The sequence below is a fragment of the Mixophyes fleayi genome, unplaced genomic scaffold (genome assembly GCF_038048845.1).
Source record: "Mixophyes fleayi isolate aMixFle1 unplaced genomic scaffold, aMixFle1.hap1 Scaffold_29, whole genome shotgun sequence".
In the NCBI taxonomy this organism is placed as follows: domain Eukaryota; kingdom Metazoa; phylum Chordata; class Amphibia; order Anura; family Limnodynastidae; genus Mixophyes; species Mixophyes fleayi.
In genome coordinates, this window is record NW_027446953.1 from 216,467 (window position 1) to 241,013 (window position 24,547).

Sequence of the window (24,547 nt, forward strand, 5' to 3'; positions counted from 1 at the left end):
GATTCAATTCATGATTCATGATTCAATTCATGATTCATGATTCAAATCATGATTCAATTCATGATTCATGATTCATGATTCATGATTCAAGTCATGATTCATGTTTCAATTCATGATTCAATTCATGATTCATGATTCATGATTCAATTAATGATTCATGATTCATGATTCACTTCATGATTCATGATTCATGATTCGATTCATGATTCAATTCATGATTCATGATTCGATTCATGATTCTTGATTCATGATTCATGATTCGATTCATGATTCATGATTCATGATTCAATTCAAGATTCATGATTCATGATTCATGATTCAATTCATGATTCATGATTCATGATTCAATACATGATTCATAATTCATGATTCATGATTCAATTCATAATTTATAATTCATGATTCATGATTTATGATTCAATACATAATTCATGTTTCAATTCATGATTCATGATTCAATTCATGATTCAATTCATGATTCATGATTCGATTCATGATTCATGATTCATGATTGAATTCATGATTCATGATTCATAATTCAATTCATGATTCATAATTCAATTCATGATTCATAATTCATGATTCAGTTCATGATTCATGATTCAATTCAAGATTCATGATTTAATTTATGATTCGAATCCTGATTCAATTCATGATTCATGATTAAATTCAAGATTCATGATTAATGATTCAATTCATGATTCATGATTCAATTTATGATTCATGATTCATGATTCATAATTCATGATTCTATTCATGATTCATGATTCATGATTTAATTCATGATTAAATTCATGATTCATAATTCATGATTCATGATTTAATTCATAATTTATAATTCATGATTCATGATTCATGATTCAATTAATGATTCATGATTCGATTCATGATTCGTGATTCATGATTCAATTCATGATTAATGATTCATGATTCAATTCATGATTCATGATTCAATTCATGATTCATGATTCTTGATTCATGATTCATGATTCAATTCATGATTCATAATTCGATTCATGATTCAGTTCATGATTCATGATTCATGATTCAATTCATGATTCATAATTCGATTCATGATTCAGTTCATGATTCATGATTCATGATTCAATTCATGATTGAATTCATGATTCATGATTCAATTCATGATTAATAATTCATGATTCATGATTCAGTTCATGATTGATGATTCAATTCATGATTGAATTCATGATTCATGATTGAATTCATGATTCATGATTCATGATTCGATTCATGATTCATGATTGAATTCATGATTCATGATTCATGATTCGATTCATGATTCATGATTGAATTCATGATTCATGATTCATGATTCAATTCATGATTCATGATTCAAGTCATGATTCATGTTTCAATTCATGATTCAATTCATGATTCATGATTCATGATTCAATTTATGATTCATGATTCATGACTCATGATTCAAATCATGATTCATGATTCATGATTCATGATTCATGATTCAATTCATGATTCATGATTCATGATTCAATTCATGATTCATGATTCATGATTCAATTCATGATTCATGATTCATGATTCCATTCATGATTCATGATTCATGATTCAATTCATGATTCATGATTCATGATTCAATTCATGATTCATGATTCAATTCATGAATTATGATTCATGATTCAATTCATGATTCATGATTCAATTCATGATTCATGATTCATGATTTGATTCATGATTCTTGATTCAATTCATGATTCATGATTCATGATTTGATTCATGATTCTTGATTCAATTCATGATTCATAATTCGATTCATGATTCTTGATTCATGATTCATGATTCGATTAATAATTCATGATTCATGATTCAATTCATGAATTATGTTTTAATTAATGATTCAATTTATGATTCATGATTCATGATTCGATTCACGATTCATGACTGAATTCATGATTGATGATTCATAATTTAATTCATGATTCATGATTCAATTCATGATTAATAATTCATGATTCATGATTCAGTTCATGATTCATGATTCATGATTCAATTCATGATTGAATTCAGATTCATGATTCAATTCATGATTGAATTCATGATTCATGATTAAATTCATGATTTATGATTCGATTCATGATTCATGATTGAATTCATGATTCATGATTCATGATTCAAATCATGATTTATGATTCAATTCATGATTCATGATTCATGATTGAATTCATGATTCATGATTCAAGATTGAATTCATGATTCATGATTCATGATTCAATTTATGATTCATGATTCATGATTCAATTCATGATTCATGATTCATGATTGAATTCATGATTCATGATTCGATTCATGATTCATGATTCGATTCATGATTCATGATTGAATTCATGATTCATGATTCAATTCATGATTCATGATTCAAATCATGATTCAATTCATGATTCATGATTCATGATTCATGATTCAAGTCATGATTCATGTTTCAATTCATGATTCAATTCATGATTCATGATTCATGATTCAATTAATGATTCATGATTCATGATTCACTTCATGATTCATGATTCGATTCATGATTCATGATTCAATTCATGATTCATGATTCAATTCATGATTATTGATTCATGATTCATGATTCGATTCAGGATTCATGATTCATGATTCAATTCAAGATTCATGATTCATGATTCATGATTCAATTCATGATTCATGATTCAATACATGATTCATAATTCATGATTCATGATTCAATTCATAATTTATAATTCATGATTCATGATTTATGATTCAATACATAATTCATGATTCAATTCATGATTCGATTCATGATTCATGATTCATGATTGAATTCATGATTCATGATTCATAATTCAATTCATGATTCATAATTCAATTCATGATTCATAATTCATGATTCAGTTCATGATTCATGATTCAATTCAAGATTCATGATTTAATTTATGATTCGAATCCTGATTCAATTTATGATTCGAATCCTGATTCAATTCATGATTCATGATTCAATTCAAGATTCATGATTAATGATTCAATTCATGATTCATGATTAAATTTATGATTCATGATTCATGATTCATAATTCATGATTCATGATTCATGATTTAATTCATGATTAAATTCATGATTCATAATTCATGATTCATGATTTAATTCATAATTTATAATTCATGATTCATGATTCATGATTCAATTAATGATTCATGATTCGATTCATGATTCGTGATTCAATTCATGATTCATGATTCTTGATTCATGATTCATGATTCAATTCATGATTCATAATTCAATTCATGATTAATAATTCATGATTCATGATTCAGTTCATGATTCATGATTCATGATTCAATTCATGATTGAATTCAGATTCATGATTCAATTCATGATTGAATTCATGATTCATGATTAAATTCATGATTCATGATTAAATTCATGATTCATGATTCGATTCATGATTGAATTCATGATTCATGATTCATGATTCAAATCATGATTCATGATTCAATTCATGATTCATGATTGAATTCATGATTCATGATTCAAGATTGAATTCATGATTCATGATTCGATTCATGATTCATGATTCATGATTCAATTTATGATTCATGATTCAATTCATGATTCATGATTCATGATTGAATTCATGATTCATGATTCGATTCATGATTCATGATTCGATTCATGATTCATGATTCCATTCATGATTCATGATTCAATTCATGATTCATGATTGAAATCATGATTCAATTCATGATTCATGATTCATGATTCATGATTCAAGTCATGATTCATGTTTCCATTCATGATTCACTTCATGATTCATGATTCATGATTCGATTCATGATTCATGATTCAATTCATGATTCATGATTCGATTCATGATTCTTGATTCATGATTCGATTCATGATTCATGATTCATGATTCAATTCAAGATTCATGATTCATGATTCATGATTCAATTCATGATTCATGATTCATGATTCAATACATGATTCATAATTCATGATTCATGATTCAATTCATAATTTATAATTCATGATTCATGATTTATGATTCAATACATAATTCATGATTCAATTCATGATTCATGATTCAATTCATGATTCAATTCATGATTCATGATTCATGATTTGATTCATGATTCATGATTCATGATTGAATTCATGATTCATGATTCATAATTCAATTCATGATTCATAATTCAATTCATGATTCATAATTCATGATTCAGTTCATGATTCATGATTCAATTCAAGATTCATGATTTAATTTATGATTCGAATCCTGATTCAATTCATGATTCATGATTCAATTCAAGATTCATGATTAATGATTCAATTCATGATTCATGATTCAATTTATGATTCATGATTCATGATTCATAATTCATGATTCTATTCATGATTCATGATTCATGATTTAATTCATGATTAAATTCATGATTCATAATTCATGATTCATGATTTAATTCATAATTTATAATTCATGATTCATGATTCATGATTCAATTAATGATTCATGATTCGATTCATGATTCGTGATTCATGATTCAATTCATGATTAATGATTCATGATTCAATTCATGATTCATGATTCAATTCATGATTCATGATTCTTGATTCATGATTCATGATTCAATTCATGATTCATAATTGGATTCATGATTCAGTTCATGATTCATGATTCATGATTCAATTCATGATTCATAATTCGATTCATGATTCAGTTCATGATTCATGATTCATGATTCAATTCATGATTGAATTCATGATTCATGATTCAATTCATGATTCATGATTCATGATTCGATTCTTGATTCATGATTGAATTCATGATTCATGATTCAATTCATGATTAATAATTCATGATTCATGATTCAGTTCATGATTCATGATTCAATTCATGATTGAATTCATGATTCATGATTGAATTCATGATTCATGATTCATGATTCGATTCATGATTCATGATTGAATTCATGATTCATGATTCATGATTCGATTAATGATTCATGATTAAATTCATGATTCATGATTCATGATTCAATTCATGATTCATGATTCAAGTCATGATACATGTTTCAATTCATGATTCAATTCATGATTCATGATTCATGATTCAATTTATGATTCATGATTCATGACTCATGATTCAAATCATGATTCATGATTCATGATTCATGATTCATGATTCAATTCATGATTCATGATTCATGATTCAATTCATGATTCATGATTTAATTCATGATTCATGATTCATGATTCAATTCATGATTCATGATTCATGATTCAATTCATGATTCATGATTCATGATTCAATTCATGATTCATGATTCAATTCATGAATTATGATTCATGATTCAATTCATGATTCATGATTCAATTCATGATTCATGATTTGATTCATGATTCTTGATTCATGATTCGATTCATGATTCTTGATTGAATTCATGATTCATGATTCAATTCATGATTCATAATTCGATTCATGATTCTTGATTCATGATTCATGATTCGATTAATAATTCATGATTCATGATTCAATTCATGAATTATGTTTTAATTAATGATTCAATTTATGATTCATGATTCATGATTCGATTCATGATTCATGACTGAATTCATGATTCATGATTCATAATTTAATTCATGATTCATGATTCAATTCATGATTAATAATTCATGATTCATGATTCAGTTCATGATTCATGATTCATGATTCAATTCACGATTGAATTCAGATTCATGATTCAATTCATGATTGAATTCATGATTCATGATTAAATTCATGATTTATGATTCGATTCATGATTCATGATTGAATTCATGATTCATGATTCATGATTCAAATCATGATTTATGATTCAATACATGATTCATGATTAAATTCATGATTCATGATTCAATTCATGATTCAATTCATGATTCATGATTCATGATTCGATTCATGATTCATGATTCATGATTGAATTCATGATTCATGATTCATAATTCAATTCATGATTCATGATTCAATTTATGATTCATAATTTATAATTCATGATTCAGTTCATGATTCATGATTCAATTCAAGATTCATTATTCAATTTATGATTCGAATCCTTATTCAATTCATGATTCATGATTCAATTCAAGATTCATGATTAATTATTCAATTCATGATTCATGATTCAATTTATGATTCATGATTCATAATTCATGATTCTATTCATGATTCATGATTTAATTCATGATTAAATTCATGATTCATAATTCATGATTCATGATTTAATTCATAATTTATAATTCATGATTCATGATTCAATTCATGATTTATGATTCAATAAATGATTCATGATTCGATTCATGATTCATGATTCAATTCATGATTAATGATTCATGATTCATGATTGAATTCATGATTCATGATTCATGATTCGATTCATGATTCATGATTCAATTCATGATTCATGATTCAAATCATGATTCATGATTCAATTCATGATTCATGATTCAAGTCATGATTCATGTTTCAATTCATGATTCAATTCATGATTCATGATTCATGATTCAATTTATGATTCATGATTCATGATTCATGATTCAAATCATGATTCATGATTCATGATTCGATTCATGATTCATGATTCAATTCATGATTCATGATTCAAATCATGATTCATGATTCAATTCATGATTCATGATTCAAGTCATGATTCATGTTTCAATTCATGATTCAATTCATGATTCATGATTCATGATTCAATTTATGATTCATGATTCATGATTCAAATCATGATTCATGATTCATGATTCATGATTCAATTCATGATTCATGATTCAATTCATGATTCATGATTCATGATTCAATTCATGATTCATGACTCATGATTCAAATCATGATTCATGATTCAATTCATGATTCATGATTCGATTCATGATTCTTTATTCATGATTCGATTCATGATTCTTGATTGAATTCATGATTCATGATTCATGATTCAATTCATAATTCATAATTCGATTCATGATTCTTGATTCATGATTCATGATTCGATTAATAATTCATGATTCATGATTCAATTCATGATTCATGATTTAATTAATGATTCAATTTATGATTCATGATTCATGATTCGATTCATGATTCATGACTGAATTCATGATTCATGATTCATAATTCAATTCATGATTCATGATTCAATTCATGATTAATAATTCATGATTCATGATTCAGTTCATGATTCATGATTCAATTCATGATTGAATTCAGATTCATGATTCAATTCATGATTGAATTACTGATTCATGATTAAATTCTTGATTCATGATTAAATTCATGATTCATGATTCGATTCATGATTCATGATTGAATTCATGATTCATGATTCATGATTCAAATCATGATTCATGATTCAATTCATTATTCATGATTCATGATTGAATTCATGATTCATGATTCAAGATTGAATTCATGATTCATGATTCGATTCATGATTCATGATTTAATTTATGATTCATGATTCATGATTCAATTCATGATTCATGATTCATGATTGAATTCATGATTCATGATTCGATTCATGATTCAATTCATGATTCATGATTCAATTCATGATTCATGATACAAATCATGATTCAATTCATGATTCATGATTCATGATTCATGATTCAAGTCATGATTCATGTTTCAATTCATGATTCAATTCATGATTCATGACTCATGATTCAATTAATGATTCATGATTCATGATTCACTTCATGATTCAATTCATGATTCATGATTCAATTCATGATTCATGATTCGATTCATGATTCTTGATTCATGATTCATGATTCGATTCATTATTCATGATTCATGATTCAATTCAAGATTCATGATTCAAATCATGATTCATGATTCAATTCATGATTCATGATTGAATTCATGATTCATGATTCAAGATTGAATTCATGATTCATGATTCGATTCATGATTCATGATTCATGATTCAATTTATGATTCATGATTCAATTCATGATTCATGATTCATGATTGAATTCATGATTCATGATTCGATTCATGATTCATGATTCGATTCATGATTCATGATTCAATTCATGATTCATGATTCAATTCATGATTCATGATTCAAATCATGATTCAATTCATGATTCATGATTCATGATTCATGATTCAAGTCATGATTCATGTTTTAATTCATGATTCAATTCATGATTCATGATTCATGATTCAATTAATGATTCATGATTCATGATTCACTTCATGATTCATGATTCATGATTCGATTCATGATTCATGATTCAATTCATGATTCATGATTCGATTCATGATTCTTGATTCATGATTCATGATTCGATTCATGATTCATGATTCATGATTCAATTCAAGATTCATGATTCATGATTCATGATTCAATTCATGATTCATGATTCATGATTCAATACATGATTCATAATTCATGATTCATGATTCAATTCATAATTTATAATTCATGATTCATGATTTATGATTCAATACATAATTCATGATTCAATTCATGATTCATGATTCAATTCATGATTCAATTCATGATTCATGATTCATGATTCGATTCATGATTCATAATTCAATTCATGATTCATAATTCATGATTCAGTTCATGATTCATGATTCAATTCAAGATTCATGATTTAATTTATGATTCGAATCCTGATTCAATTCATGATTCATGATTCAATTCAAGATTCATGATTAATGATTCAATTCATGATTCATGATTCAATTTATGATTCATGATTCATAATTCATGATTCTATTCATGATTCATGATTTAATTCATGATTAAATTCATGATTCATAATTCATGATTCATGATTTAATTCATAATTTATAATTCATGATTCATGATTCATGATTCAATTAATGATTCATGATTCGATTCATGATTCGTGATTCATGATTCAATTCATGATTAATGATTCATGATTCAATTCATGATTCATGATTCAATTCATGATTCATGATTCTTGATTCATGATTCATGATTCAATTCATGATTCATAATTCGATTCATGATTCAGTTCATGATTCATGATTCATGATTCAATTCATGATTCATAATTCGATTCATGATTCAGTTCATGATTCATGATTCATGATTCAATTCATGATTGAATTCATGATTCATGATTCAATTCATGATTCATGATTCATGATTCGATTCATGATTCATGATTGAATTCATGATTCATGATTCAATTCATGATTAATAATTCATGATTCATGATTCAGTTCATGATTCATGATTCAATTCATGATTGAATTCATGATTCATGATTGAATTCATGATTCATGATTCATGATTCGATTCATGATTCATGATTGAATTCATGATTCATGATTCATGATTGAATTCATGATTCATGATTCATGATTCGATTCATGATTCATGATTGAATTCATGATTCATGATTCATGATTCAATTCATGATTCATGATTCAAGTCATGATTCATGTTTCAATTCATGATTCAATTCATGATTCATGATTCAATTTATGATTCATGATTCATGACTCATGATTCAAATCATGATTCATGATTCATGATTCATGATTCATGATTCAATTCATGATTCATGATTCATGATTCAATTCATGATTCATGATTCATGATTTAATTCATGATTCATGATTCAATTCATGATTCATGATTCAATTCATGAATTATGATTCATGATTCAATTCATGATTCATGATTCAATTCATGATTCATGATTTGATTCATGATTCTTGATTCATGATTCGATTCATGATTCTTGATTGAATTCATGATTCATGATTCAATTCATGATTCATAATTCGATTCATGATTCTTGATTCATGATTCATGATTCGATTAATAATTCATGATTCATGATTCAATTCATGAATTATGTTTTAATTAATGATTCAATTTATGATTCATGATTCATGATTCGATTCATGATTCATGACTGAATTCATGATTCATGATTCATAATTTAATTCATGATTCATGATTCAATTCATGATTAATAATTCATGATTCATGATTCAGTTCATGATTCATGATTCATGATTCAATTCATGATTGAATTCAGATTCATGATTCAATTCATGATTGAATTCATGATTCATGATTAAATTCATGATTTATGATTCGATTCATGATTCATGATTGAATTCATGATTCATGATTCATGATTCAAATCATGATTTATGATTCAATACATGATTCATGATTAAATTCATGATTCATGATTCAATTCATGATTCAATTCATGATTCATGATTCATGATTGAATTCATGATTCATGATTCATAATTCAATTCATGATTCATGATTCAATTTATGATTCATAATTTATAATTCATGATTCAGTTCATGATTCATGATTCAATTCAAGATTCATGATTCAATTTATGATTCGAATCCTTATTCAATTCATGATTCATGATTCAATTCAAGATTCATGATTAATTATTCAATTCATGATTCATGATTCAATTTATGATTCATGATTCATAATTCATGATTCTATTCATGATTCATGATTTAATTCATGATTAAATTCATGATTCATAATTCATGATTCATGATTTAATTCATAATTTATAATTCATGATTCATGATTCAATTCATGATTTATGATTCAATAAATGATTCATGATTCGATTCATGATTCGTGATTCATGATTCAATTCATGATTAATGATTCATGATTCATGATTGAATTCATGATTCATGATTCATGATTCGATTCATGATTCATGATTCAATTCATGATTCATGATTCAAATCATGATTCATGATTCAATTCATGATTCATGATTCAAGTCATGATTCATGTTTCAATTCATGATTCAATTCATGATTCATGATTCATGATTCAATTTATGATTCATGATTCATGATTCATGATTCAAATCATGATTCATGATTCATGATTCATGATTCAATTCATGATTCATGATTCAATTCATGATTCATGATTCATGATTCAATTCATGATTCATGACTCATGATTCAAATCATGATTCATGATTCAATTCATGATTCATGATTCGATTCATGATTCTTGATTCATGATTCGATTCATGATTCTTGATTGAATTCATGATTCATGATTCATGATTCAATTCATAATTCATAATTCGATTCATGATTCTTGATTCATGATTCATGATTCGATTAATAATTCTTGATTCATGATTCAATTCATGATTCATGATTTAATTAATGATTCAATTTATGATTCATGATTCATGATTCGATTCATGATTCATGACTGAATTCATGATTCATGATTCATAATTCAATTCATGATTCATGATTCAATTCATGATTAATAATTCATGATTCATGATTCAGTTCATGATTCATGATTCAATTCATGATTGAATTCAGATTCATGATTCAATTCATGATTGAATTCATGATTCATGATTAAATTCTTGATTCATGATTAAATTCATGATTCATGATTCGATTCATGATTCATGATTGAATTCATGATTCATGATTCATGATTCAAATCATGATTCATGATTCAATTCATTATTCATGATTCATGATTGAATTCATGATTCATGATTCAAGATTGAATTCATGATTCATGATTCGATTCATGATTCATGATTTAATTTATGATTCATGATTCATGATTCAATACATGATTCATGATTCATGATTCAATTCATGATTCATGATTCGATTCATGATTCAATTCATGATTCATGATTCAATTCATGATTCATGGTTCAAATCATGATTCAATTCATGATTCATGATTCATGATTCATGATTCAAGTCATGATTCATGTTTCAATTCATGATTCAATTCATGATTCATGACTCATGATTCAATTAATGATTCATGATTCATGATTCACTTCATGATTCAATTCATGATTCATGATTCATGATTCAATTCATGATTCAATTCATGATTCATGATTCATGATTCGATTCATGATTCTTGATTCATGATTCATGATTCGATTCATTATTCATGATTCATGATTCAATTCAAGATTCATGATTCAAATCATGATTCATGATTCAATTCATGATTCATGATTCAAGTCATGATTCATGTTTCAATTCATGATTCACTTCATGATTCATGATTCATGATTCAATTCATGATTCATGATTCGATTCATGATTCTTGATTCATGATGCATGATTCGATTCATGATTCATGATTCATGATTCAATTCAAGATTCATGATTCATGATTCAATTCTTGATTCATGATTCATGATTTGATTCATGATTCTTGATTCATGATTCATGATTCGATTCATGATTCATGATTCATGATTCGATTCATTATTCATGATTCAATACATGATTCATGATTCAATTCATGATTCAATTCATGTTTCATGATTTATGATTTGATTCATGATTCATGATTCATGATTGAATTCATGATTCATGATTCATAATTCAATTCATGATTCATGATTCAATTCATGATTCATAATTCATAATTCATGATTCAGTTCATGATTCATGATTCAATTCAAGATTCATGATTTAATTTATGATTCGATTCCTGATTCAATTCATGATTCATGATTCATGATTCAATTCATGATTCATAATTCGATTCATGATTCTTGATTCATGATTCATGATTCGATTAATAATTCATGATTCATGATTCAATTCATGATTCATGATTTAATTAATGATTCAATTTATGATTCATGATTCATGATTCGATTCATGATTCATGACTGAATTCATGATTCATGATTCATAATTCAATTCATGATTCAATTTGTGATTCATGATTCAGTTCATGATTCATGATTCATGATTCAATTCATGATTGAATTCAGATTCAGGATTGAATTCATGATTGAATTCATGATTCATGATTGAATTCATGATTCATGATTAAATTCATGATTCATGATTAAATTCATGATTCATGATTCGATTCATGATTCATGATTGAATTCATGATTCATGATTCATGATTCAAATCATGATTCATGATTGAATTCATGATTCATGATTCATGATTGAATTCATGATTCATGATTCATGATTGAATTCATGATTCATGATTCGATTCATGATTCATGATTCATTATTCAATTTATGATTCATGATTCATGATTCAATTCATGATTCATGATTCATGATTCATGATTGAATTCATGATTCATGATTCGATTCATGATTCATGATTCAATTCATGATTCATGATTCAAATCATGATTCAATTCATGATTCATGATTCATGATTCATGATTCATGATTCAAGTCATGATTCATTTTTCAATTCATGATTCAATTCATGATTTAATTCATGATTCATGATTCAAATCATGATTCAATTCATGATTCATGATTCATGATTCATGATTCAAGTCATGATTCATGTTTCAATTCATGATTCAATTCATGATTCATGATTCATGATTCAATTAATGATTCATGATTCATGATTCATGATTCACTTCATGATTCATGATTCATAATTCAATTCATGATTCATGATTCATGATTCAATTCATGATTCATGATTCGATTCATGATTCGATTCATGATTCATGATTCATGATTCAATTCAAGATTCATAATTCATGATTCATGATTCAATTCATGATTCATGATTCATGATTCAATACATGATTCATAATTCATGATTCATGATTCAATTCATAATTTATAATTCATGATTCATGATTCATGATTCGATTCATGATTCATGATTCATAATTCAATTCATGATTCATGATTCAATACATGATTCATAATTCATGATTCATGATTCAATTCATAATTTATAATTCATGATTCATGATTTATGATTCAATACATGATTCATGATTCAATTCATGATTCATGATTCAATTCATGATTCAATTCATGATTCATGATTCATGATTCAATTCATGATTCATGATTCATGATTCAAGTTATGATTCATGTTTCAATTCATGATTCAATTCATGATTCATGATTCAATTTATGATTCATGATTCATGACTCATGATTCAAATCATGATTCATGATTCATGATTCATGATTCAATTCATGATTCATGATTCATGATTCAATTCATGATTCATGATTCAATTCATGATTCATGATTCATGATTCAATTCATGATTCATGATTCATGATTCAATTCATGATTCGATTCATGATTCTTGATTCATGATTCGATTCATGATTCTTGATTGAATTCATGATTCATGATTCATGATTCAATTCATGATTCATAATTCGATTCATGATTCTTGATTCATGATTCATGATTCAAATAATAATTCATGATTCATGATTCAATTCATGATTCATGATTTAATTAATGATTCAATTTATGATTCATGATTCATGATTCAATTCATGATTCATGACTGAATTCATGATTCATGATTCATAATTCAATTCATGATTCATGATTCAATTCATGATTAATAATTCATGATTCATGATTCAGTTCATGATTCATGATTCATGATTCAAATCATGATTCATGATTAAATTCATGATTCATGATTCGATTCATGATTCATGATTGAATTCATGATTCATGATTCATGATTTAAATCATGATTCATGATTGAATTCATGATTCATGATTCATGATTGAATTCATGATTCATGATTAAATTCATGATTCATGATTCGATTCATGATTCATGATTGAATTCATGATTCATGATTGAATTCATGATTCATGATTCATGATTCAAATCATGATTCATGATTGAATTCATGATTCATGATTTATGATTGAATTCATGATTCATGATTCAATTCATGATTCATGATTCATGATTCAATTTATGATTCATGATTCATGATTGAATTCATGATTCATGATTCGATTCATGATTCATAATTCAATTCATGATTCATGATTCAAATCATGATTCAATTCATGATTCATGATTCATGATTCAAGTCATGATTCATGTTTCAATTCATAATTCAATTCATGATTCATGATTCATGATTCAATTAATGATTCATGATTCATGATTCACTTCATGATTCATGATTCATGATTCAATTCATGATTCATGATTCATGATTCAATTCATGATTCATGATTCGATTCATGATTCTTATTCATGATTCATGATTCTATTCATGATTCATGATTCATGATTCATGATTCGATTCATGATTCTTGATTCATGATTCATGATTCAATTCATGATTCATAATTCGATTCATGATACTTGATTCATGATTCATGATTCGATTAATAATTCATGATTCATGATTCAATTCATGATTCATGATTCGATTCATGATTCTTGATTCATGATTCGATTCATGATTCTTGATTCATGATTCATGATTCAATTCATGATTCATAATTCGATTCATGATTCTTGATTCATGATTCATGATTCGATTAATAATTCATGATTCATGATTCAATTCATGATTCATAATTCGATTCATGATTCTTGATTCATGATTCATGATTCGATTAATAATTCATGATTCATGATTCAATTCATGATTCATGATTTAATTAATGATTCAATTTATGATTCATGATTCATGACTGAATTCATGATTCATGATTCATAATTCAATTCATGATTCATGATTCAATTCATGATTCAATTCATGATTCATGATTCAAATTATAATTCAATTCATGATTCATGATTCATGATTAATGATTCAATTCATGAATCAATTCATGATTCATGATTCAATTCATGATTCATGATTCAATTCATGATTCATGATTCATGATTCTTGATTCATGATTCATGATTCGATTCAAGATTCATGATTCATGATTCAATTCATGATTCATGATTCGATTCATGATTCATGATTCAATTCATAATTCATGATTCATGATTCATGATTTATGATTCAATTCATGATTCATGATTCATGATTCAATTCATGATTCATGATTCATGATTCAATTTATGATTGATGATTCAATTCATGATTCAATTCATGATTCATGATTCATGATTCAATTTATGATTCATGATTCATAAATCAATTCATGATTCATGATTCAATTCATGATATAATACATGATTCAATTCATGATTCAATACATGATTCATGATTCATGATTCATGATTCATGATTCATGATTCAATTCATGATTCATAATTCATGATTCATGATTCAATTCATGATTCATAATTCATGATTCATGATTCAATTCATGATTAATGATTTATGATTCATGATTAAAGTTTCAATTCATGATTCATTTCATGATTCATGATTCAATTCATGATTCGATTCCTGATTCAATTCATGATTCATGATTCGATTTATTATTCATGATTCATGATTTAATTCATGATTCATGATTCATGATTCATGATTCTTGATTCATGATTCGATTTATGATTCATGATTCATGATTCAATTCATGATTCATGATTCGATTCATGATTCATGATTCAAGATTCGATTAATGATTCATGATTCAATTTATGATTCATGATTTATGATTCATGATTCGATTCATGATTCATGATTCATGATTCGATTCATGATTCATGATTCATGATTCATTATTCAACTCATGATTCATAATTCGATTCATGATTCTTGATTCATGATTCATGATTCATGATTCATTATTCAACTCATGATTCATAATTCGATTCATGATTCTTGATTCATGATTCATGATTCGATTCATGATTGATGATTGATGATTCAATTCATTAATCATGATTCATGATTCGATTCATGATTCATTAATTCAATTCATGTTTTATAATTCATGATTCATTATTCAATTCATGATTCATGGTTGATGATTGATGATTCAATTCATGATTCATGATTCAATTAATGATTCAATTCATGATTCGATTCCTGATTCATTTTATGATTCATGATTCGATTTATGATTCTTGATTCATGATTCGATTTATGATTCTTGATTCATGATTCATGATTCAATTCATGATTCATGATTCACGATTCAATTCATGATTCATGATTCAATTCCTGATTCAAGATTCAATTCTTGATTCAATTCATGAATCAATTCATTATTCATGATTCAATTCATGATTCGATTCATGATTCATAATTCAAGATTCAATTCATGATTCATGATTCAATTCATGATTCATGATTGATGATTCAATTTATGATTCATGATTCATAAATCAATTCATGATTCATGATTCAATTCATGATATAATACATGATTCAATTCATGATTCAATACATGATTCAATTCATGATTAATGATTCATGATTCAATTCATGATTCATGATTCAAGATTCAATTCATGATTCATGATTTAATTCATGATTCATGATTCAATTCATGATTCGATTCATGATTCAATTCATGATTCATGATTCGATTTATGATTCATGATTCATGATTCAATTCATGATTCATGATTCATGATTCATGATTCAATTCTTGATTCATGATTCATGATTCAATTCATGATTCAATTCATGATTCATGATTCAAATTATAATTCAGATCATGATTCATGATTCATGATTAATGATTCAATTCATGAATCAATTCATGATTCATGATTCAATTCATGATTCATGATTCAATTCATGATTCATGATTCATGATTCATGATTCTTGATTCATGATTCATGATTCGATTCAAGAATTATGATTCATGATTCAATTCATGATTCATGATTCGATTCATGATTCATGATTCAATTCATAATTCATGATTCATGATTCATGATTTATGATTCAATTCATGATTCATGATTCATGATTCAATTCATGATTCATGATTCATGATTCAATTTATGATTCATGATTCAATTCATGATTCAATTCATGATTCATGATTCAAGATTCAATTCATGATTCATGATTCAATTCATGATTCATGATTCATGATTCAATTCATGATTCATGATTCATGATTCCTGATTCATTATTCGATTCATGATTTATGATTCATTATTCAATTCATGATTCATGATTCATGATTCAATTCATGATTCATGATTCATGATTCATTATTCGATTCATGATTTATGATTCATTATTCAATTCATGATTCATGATTCATGATTCATGATTCAATTCATGATTCATGATTCGATTCATGATTCATGATTCAATTCATGATTCGATTCCTGATTCAATTCATGATTCATGATTCGATTTATGATTCATGATTCATGATTCAATTCATGATTCATGATTCATGATTCATGATTCAATTCTTGATTCATGATTCATGATTCAATTCATGATTCAATTCATGATTCATGATTTAAATTATAATTCAATTCATGATTCATGATTCATGATTAATGATTCAATTCATGAATCAATTCATGATTCATGATTCAATTCATGATTCATGATTCAATTCATGATTCATGATTCATGATTCTTGATTCATGATTCATGATTCGATTCAAGATTCATGATTCATGATTCAATTCATGATTCATGATTCGATTCATGATTCATGATTCAATTCATAATTCATGATTCATGATTCATGATTTATGATTCAATTCATGATTCAATTCATGATTCATGATTCATGATTCAATTCATGATTCATGATTCATGATTCAATTTATGATTCATGATTCAATTTATGATTCAATTCATGATTCATGATTCAAGATTCAATTCATGATTCATGATTCAATTCATGATTCATGATTCATGATTCATGATTCATGATTCAATTCATGATTCATGATTCATGATTCATGATTCGATTCATGATTTATGATTCATTATTCAATTCATGATTCATGATTCAATTCATGATTCATGATTCATGATTCAATTCATGATTCATGATTCATGATTCATGATTCATTATTCGATTCATGATTTATGATTCATTATTCAATTCATGATTCATGATTCATGATTCATGATTCAATTCATGATTAATGATTTGATTCATGATTCTTAAATCATGATTCATGATTCGATTAATGATTCATGATTCATGATGCAATTCATGATTCATGATTCGATTCATGATTCATGATTCAATTAATGATTCATGATTCATGATTTATGATTCAATTCATGATTCATGATTCATGATTCATGATTCAAATAATGATTGAATTGATGATTCATGATTCAATTTATGATTCATGATTCAAGATTCGATTCATGATTCATGATTCAATTCATGATTCATGATTCATGATTCAATTCATGATTCATGATTCGATTCATGATTCTTGATTCATGATTCATGATTCGTTTCATGATTCATGATTTAATTCATGATTCATCATTCATGATTCATGATTCAATTCATGATTCATGATTCATGATTCGATTCATGATTCATGATTCAAGATTCGATTAATGATTCATGATTCAATTTATGATTCATGATTTATGATTCATGATTCGATTCATGATTCATGATTCATGATTCGATTCATGATTCATGATTCATGATTCATTATTCAACTCATGATTCATAATTCGATTCATGATTCTTGATTCATGATTCATGATTCGATTCATGATTCATGATTGATGATTCAATTCATTAATCATGATTCATGATTCAATTCATGATTCATGATTCAATTCATGTTTTATAATTCATGATTCATGATTCAATTCATGATTCATGGTTGATGATTGATGATTCAATTCATGATTCATGATTCAATAATGATTCAATTCATGATTCGATTCCTGATTCATTTTATGATTCATGATTGGATTTATGATTCTTGATTCATGATTCTATTTATGATTCTTGATTCATGATTCATGATTCAATTCATGATTCATGATTCACGATTCAATTCATGATTCATGATTCAATTCCTGATTCAAGATTCAATTCTTGATTCAATTCATGAATCAATTCATTATTCATGATTCAATTCATGATTCGATTCATGATTCATAATTCAATTCATGATTCAATTCCTGATTCATGATTCATGATTCGATTCATGATTCATGATTCATGATTCAATTCATGATTCATGATTCATGATTCATGATTCATGATTCGATTGATAATTTATGATTCATGATTCAATTCATGATTAATGATTTATGATTCATGATTAAAGTTTCAATTCATGATTCATTTCATGATTCATGATTCAATTCATGATTCGATTCCTGATTCAATTCATGATTCATGATTCGATTTATTATTCATGATTCATGATTTAATTCATGATTCATGATTCATGATTCATGATTCTTGATTCATGATTCGATTTATGATTCATGATTCATGATTCAATTCATGATTCATGATTCATGATTCGATTCATGATTCATGATTCAAGATTCGATTAATGATTCATGATTCAATTTATGATTCATTATTTATGATTCATGATTCGATTCATGATTCATGATTGGCACCACAATTCATTCAGGTTCAGAATGTAACATATACATCATTTTAATATTCTGAACCTCGTTTAATTACACCAGCTTCAAGAACATATACGTGTGCAAGAAATGTAATTTAATTAAGCAGCATTTGCATAAATGTAAACCATTTCAGTTAGGGCAGGAACTCTGCCATTTATATTTAAATTATATAGTCATAAATGTGCAATTCTTTATACTTAATTACTGATTGTTGAACTGGCTGACTCAGCAGCTGTTGTTGAAATATCTTAATTTAAATAATCTTAGCAGAGTATTTCACCAAAGTGCCAAGTAACCATTGTCAGCTCTAACCTTATACATACTGTTACTGAACTAAGAGGCTGATTTATTAAAGGGCGAAAAGTCCAATTGTGGGGGGAAACGGGTGTTTTCACAGATGATAGGACTCATTCTTCTTTTGGCCTATAGAGACAGAAACCAAACCTTACGTTCACCAGAACCATTTATTAATGTTTCATACTTAAATCACATACCTATGTAGCATGAGCCTCCCTGGGCTTCGTAAGTTCACAAAGAATCACAGGAGTTCGCTAGATAAAATGTTTAATCCGAAAAATGTTTCCAAGGCTAATTTACAAAAAGATATTAAACAGACATACAATAGGTTGCACAAATGAGTTTTAGAAAATAAAATAGGAAATAAAACTAGAATCCCTACTTACAAGTTCAGGAATTGGCGTGTGAGGAGTACACACTGAGAAGAATGGCCCATTTCAGTCGTGGTAGACCCTCCTCAAAGAAAATGGACACTGTACTATTGATACAAGGGATTTTTAAACCCTTTCTTGCTGGCTCTTCACCCCCCACCTTAGGAATTTCATTTTTCACCTACGTTCGGTCAATGCCCAAAATGACACAGGGCTTTCAAAGTAAATTATGGATGACCTGGCATTTTCACATGACCTGAGTGCTCACCTCTGCTGTTCAGCCTGGCTAACGCCTCTGCATACACAAACTACTCAGAGATTTAATCTGTCGGCCTGGCTACTTTCACAAGACCATTGACACTTGCCTGGGTCAGTCTCAGATCAGTTAAAAAAATACACTTTGGAAGGTTACATAAAATATTCACAGTGTTATACGTAAATTCAACAGAAAATAACAATCAGTCATTAGATATACCACATAATCACCACAGATATGTTCTAGGTCATATTCTTATAGCCACTAAAGCAGCAATTGCTCAGTATTGCAAATCCCCCCCCCCCCCCGTTTCTGTGATAATCGATAAAATGTAGAAAAGTTTTGATATGGAAACTAATCAAATTACTTGATTGGAGTTCTTATTATTCAGAATATCGAGCCTTTCCACTTACTCCTCCATCAGAGTTGGCTCTAATGTTTTCATATTCTGTGTATTCGTTTGGCATTGTTCCGTTGTTCTTAACTGATACAGTGTTCTCTGTTTCCCCTTCCTGATTTTTTTTTCCCTACCTCCTGTCCTCCCTGTTTGTTTTTCCTTATGTTTTTGTATTTTTTCCCTGTATAATTGTGTGATATTAAATAAAAACATTTTATTCAATAAAAACCTTGTAGTATATGTACTAAGCTACAAGTGGAGATGTTGCCTATAGCAACCAATCAGATTCTAGCTCTCATTTATTTAGTACATTCTTCAAAATGACAGCTAGAATCTGATTGGTTGCTATAGGCAACATCTCTTAGAACTTTGGGCTCATGGAGATGATTACAGGAAGTCGCCCTAATATTTGTAAAACGGGAGACAGTGGACAAACCCTCCAAGTAATAAAAATTCTCATTATTGTGTTACAAATGTTGCAATGCATTAACAAACAATGCATAACACTATTAAAATACAGATGATTGTAATTTCTTTGTGCATATTATCTGGGGAGGTGAGCTTGCTGCTGAGCTTCAGATCTACATACACAGAGTACAATTGATATATATGTGTTCCGCCCTTCCCAGGCTCCTGCTGCCATTCAATTATTTTTTAACAATAGCTTCTCATCTTTTTCAAAAAACAAAATTCTTTCCATTTTATTTTCTTTTTTTTTGCCTTTTGATTGGCACGGTGTAACTGGCATTCTACCCACAATAAAACATTCATGCCAGCTCATTTGAAGAACTTGATATCACCTGCTTCATTGGGCCTCAATATCACTGAGAAATATGTTCTCAGCAAGTTTTTTTTTTTTATTTTGCTCACAACAAATCTCAGATTATTTATGCTGCTATGATCTGATATTGTACAAACGGGTTCTCCAGTCATGTACTCTGTATATGGTGAGGAAATAGGGGAAACTTTGGGTAATTCTGTATATTGCCCTTTGCAAGAGACAGAGAGACAGGTTATATGTTTGAGGTTTGCTGAATTTCAGTAGTATTCTGATATACATGTATGAGAGAAGTGAGGGGGACTTAGGTGATATATCACCAACTAATAGAAGCAGAGAGAGAGAAAGATAGGAAAGAAGATGTGACCTTTTATTTTCCGGCGACAGGATGAGTCAGTTACAGTTAGTGAATATAAATAGGAAAAAAAATCATGAGTGCTAATATAGGGGTTAGTGGAGTAATGAAGCGGCAATGTGAACAAAGGTGCGTGTTGCAGGAAGGGTAAAGGACGATCTAAAGATAAAGCAATGAGAGGAGGGTAAGAAAAGCAATTTTAAAAGGCAAAAAGGGAAATAGAAGAAATACCTAATTGCAATGTCCACTGCAGTTAAAGAAGAAGTGCAGTCAATTTGGAGCAGATGTAGTTTATTGCTTCATGGCTTAAATTGTTGTAAATATTGTGGAATAGCATCCAATACATGTAATTACTGATCACTTAAATGATAATTCTAATGAAAACTGAAGATCAATGAGAGATGCTATAATACCGGAAGCTAATTAATCTGGAGTCCAGAGTTCCATCCACACAAGTTAAACTCACAAGGGCTGCAGTGATCTAGTGATGTTCTCTTCTGCTAAGGTGGGTCTCTTTTAGAAGTACGGCGTCGTTATTGCTTCTTTCATTTGAACTTCTCATTCAGGAGTTGGAAGTTTACAGAGGAGTAGCATCAGCTCCACCATTGGTGTTTGAAGCAAACAAGTGTGTCTAGGTCCTGTGGGAACCGGCTGAATCAGAGAGAATGTCTGGTCCCAAATAAGTAGCAGTTTGTGTTGTAGTGTAACTTCAGCTTCAAATAGTAGTACATTTTCTGTGTTTTTGTTGGAATTCTACTTCTAAACTGATGGAAAATGATATTTTACTGACATAGCATTAGCAGGCATTAATTTATTGCATCTTTTTCTAGATGTCACCTGTCTATTTCTGTAACATCTGCAGTGCAAAGCACCGTGGTCCTGGGAGTGCAATCCTAGACATGAAGAAATAGCAAGATGTCATTAAACCCTGAAGAGATGCAGATATTTCCTTATTTGTTCTTTTAGGTATCTCATAATGCTGTTCTTGTTTGTGAAATGAAATGTATTATACTATTTGGCAATAAAAAGATCTGCTTTAATTAAGATATTGTTCTAGAAGAAGCTGTTACACAAACAGCATGTTTGGCTGTATGTATTTCTGTTCTATATTAAAATAAAATTGTCATAGTGCCTGCATTTCTTAATTTCCTTATAATTATTAATACTGTATTTCAAACTTCAATTGAAATATAGTGAAACAGAATGTAAATGGTCTTATTATGATTCAATAGAAGGGACATCTGATGTTTTATTTATCAATAAAAGTTACGATAAACCTTCATTTATATGCAAGATAAAACGTCCCCATTTTACAGCGATAACAGCTTCCCCTCTTCTTTGAAGGCTTTCAGAAAATGTTGGAGTGTTTCTGTGGAAATTTGTGACCATTCATTCTGTAGAGCATTTATGAGTCAGGCACTAATGTTAGACGAGAAGGCCTGGCACGCAATCTCTGTTCCGGTTCACAAATACTTGATAATTTTTTTTACACTGAAATGTAAAGTTGATCTACATGCCCTATTCCAAATATAAATCTCTCCCCACATTTTAAATTTACCTCCCCTCCAATGCAACAGATTCAAAGTTACTCCTTTTTTTTGCTTTGCTCTACTTAATGACTAAGGCCCACTGTGTACAAGGCTTTAAGTGTGACAGAAATCCTAACACTGTTTATTATTATAATACTGTTATAATGTAACAGCGAAATATCTGACACCACTTCCTAAATTGCAGTAATTTTACT